This window comes from Lygodium microphyllum, chromosome 10 (assembly GCF_053477565.2).
Source record: "Lygodium microphyllum isolate KBCC chromosome 10, Lygodium_microphyllum_v1.1.10, whole genome shotgun sequence".
Classification (NCBI taxonomy): Eukaryota; Viridiplantae; Streptophyta; class Polypodiopsida; order Schizaeales; family Lygodiaceae; genus Lygodium; species Lygodium microphyllum.
In genome coordinates this window covers 29,865,756-29,868,999 of record NC_141144.1, presented here as the reverse complement: position 1 = coordinate 29,868,999, position 3,244 = coordinate 29,865,756, and positions in this window count along the sequence as shown.

Genomic DNA, 3,244 nt, shown 5'->3' with positions numbered 1-3,244 from the left:
GCAGGACCCAGAGTTTATGAACTTACTTGTCTTATGTGACTTGCAGAAGCTTAGAGTCTTAAGCTTAATAGCTTAAGCTTAAGCTTAAGAGAGGCAGCACAGCGCAATTCATGGGGGGCGGGGAGGGGAGGGGGGGGGGAGGAGGGGGGGCCGTTTTTTCTTCACGGCAAAAAACGCGACCTCCTCTTGTACCACGGCGAGAAATTTGAAGCTTCAAGCTTCTTTTAAAGCTTATAAGCTTAACAATTAAGCTTTGAAAAAGTTGGTTTATGGAGTTTGCGCACTGGTTTTTGAAGACTTGATGAAGGAGATGAATGCGTGGTCCTCCGCCTGTACAGCCTGGTCCTTCGCGATCTGAGAGTAAAAACAGGGGTTCTTGATCGCCAGAAGTCTACCTGTATCGACAGTTCGCGACGAGATTGATTGTAGAGCCCGATCGTTCCAGGAGCTCCGCCTTCGCACTAGATGGGTAGCGATTGGAAGCTCTTGATCTCAGCTCCGCTCTGATACCACTGGTGGGCAGATCGGTCGCAGTATGCTCACGTAGTGAATCTCGGAAGGTCCCCAAGAACAATGAACTCTACCTTTTTGCACAAAAAACAATGTAAAAGCATGAATGACAAGAAGCAAGAGACCCATTGGGTTCAATCTCCCCCCATGCCTTGTGTGAGCACTTCATAAAGCATGTATTTTATGTATATTTTCATCTTCATGCTCAATAATAGCCCAATTTACATAAATATGACAAGCTTTTAGCTTTTGAGTTTGCTTTCTACAAAAATAGGAAATAAAGCTAATGGACGGTGCCCATAGAGTCTGGCACGCCCAATCTCAATGTCCAAATAGAAATAACATATCCGTGCGCATAGGCGCATACAAAATAATAATCAATAATCAATGCCTTAATAGACATAACAAAATATAGGCGTGGCGCCTATCAAAATATAATCCATAAGTCGAATACTCGCTAGACTCCAATGCTTTCCTCCGCCACTGTTGCTATCTCTACACATCAACTGAAGCATTCACAATCGTTAGTAAAATAATACAATTAGACCGACAAAAGTGAATACCTAGCAGTCTTCAGCTACATAAATAAATCAACTGGTTAGAAATAAATCCTAACCTTAATTTATTAGGAGTGCGCACTCTAAACTCATAAACGTTTATTAATTTAATATGCATTTTGCGGAATCACCCGTTATGGAATCACCCATGTACACACTAAATTAATGAAACGCCCGAAAAGGACAGGCGTCCCCATCAACTTCTCGCACAAAGAATCCTCTTTGTGTATGAGCCCCGGTCATCTAAGTTTACGGAATCCACCGTAAAACCTCACGGAATCCACCGTGGCACGGAATCCACGGTGGAATATGCCTCCTGGCATCAGTCAAACTACTCTCGAATGCATGGACACATGCCTATCCAAGGGATGACCAAATGGCCATATCTCCAACAAGCACATGGTCGACCATGACCGTTCTATAGTTTGTAGGAACCATGGGATCTCTAGCTTTCAGTATCAGTGCTATAGTTAGCTAACCAACTGGCAATGAAACCTTCACATAGAGCCCTATTGAATAGGTGAGCTAAAAGGGGTGTGAGTATATCTCTAGCACGTGATGGGTGCTCTGCTACTAGTCCATCATGGTCTTGAGCTCAACGGCTCATTAAATCAATTATAGTTTCTTTGATGGTACCTTACTACTCCGATAATCGTAGTGATTCTAGAGCTAATACAGGCAACTCCCAACTTCTAGAAGGGACACATTTATTAGACAAAAGGCCAATGCATGCTTGCCCAGTAACATGGTGAATCATGATATCTTCCCAAATTGCATGGCCTCAACACCAGCAATGCTTCATTCAAATTTTTGTCCTATCAACTTTCAATGGTAAGATAGAGGCCTACCATGGTGGTGACAGGTAACAAAGAATTGGGGTTCAATTCCAGAGAGGGAGCTTGAGAAACGAATACCACATCCAAGGAAGCATGCGTGCAAATTACCCAATCCTAACATGATGAGGTAGTGACAATAAATAACAATATTGGGCTTTTACAAGTCTAGTAATTGAAATGAGTACAATCTAAATCCCTTAACGAGGATCCGTTAAAGGGCAAGCTTGGTGCTAGTAGCCACAGTGATTCTAGCTCCAATAGCATATATTTATGTTGTTGCTGTTAAAAAGCCCGTAGTTAGATCTCGGGGTAGAGCCTATGGCCTGACTCCTTCAGTGTGCACTTATCACCTCACCCTTTCTATTGGATACACACTCTTGGACTTAATTGAATGGGACATGAATTCGATGATGTTACTTTAAAAAAATTAGTGTGCTCAAAGCAAGGCTATGCTTTGAATACACTAGCTCAGAATAATGCGATTGGACTCTAATCTTATTATGTTGGTATGTGGGACCAAAGTAATGATTAAAAGGGACACTCCATTTACACGCTTCACAACCCAAATTAAAAGGATCACCACTTGTTGAGAAACTCCTTTAAGGAGCCAAGTGATGAATTTGAGGACACTCCATTTACATGTTTCACAACCCAAACTAAAGGATCACCACTAGAGAAACTCTTTTAGGGAACCAGGTGACGAGCTTGAGGACAACTATGACTCCATTAGGTCACTTTATTTGCATATGAGGGAGTATTTAGTGTCGTGTAGCCAAGGTCTCACACCTTCAGGCCACTTGTGCAAGGGAGTATGTAGTGATGTGTTTATTGCCCATAGTACACTTGCCGCAAGAAAGTGACTTGTGAGCCATGAGGTCACTCTTCCCTGCGAACTTGGTCTTAACTCAACATAGCAAGGTGGGTTATATGATACCTTTGCTCCTTCGAAATACTTTCTAAAGATAGTAAAGAGGATGCAGTGACATATCTTATTCCTGCATGTGATTTACTACAAGGGAGTATATGGTGATGCATATGGTGCCCAACGTACACTTGTCGCACGAATTGTTTTGTGAGCAAAAGTGCGCTCTTCACCCTAATTGTGGAAAATTTGTAGGGTTTTCTCCATCCCAAAGGACACTAAGGCTAAGTCCATGAAGAACAATGGATTGGTTTTACTATTGAACTCATGTAGGGTTGAAGTTGGGGACATTAAAGTATCATTCTAACTCCTAGGTAGGTCTAAGTGACCTAGGGCTCCCTTGTGGGGGAGTCTTGTCATGATGGCCAAATGGCACTAGGGGTTGATGAGTAATGCAAGTGGGAAGTTCATGCAAAGAT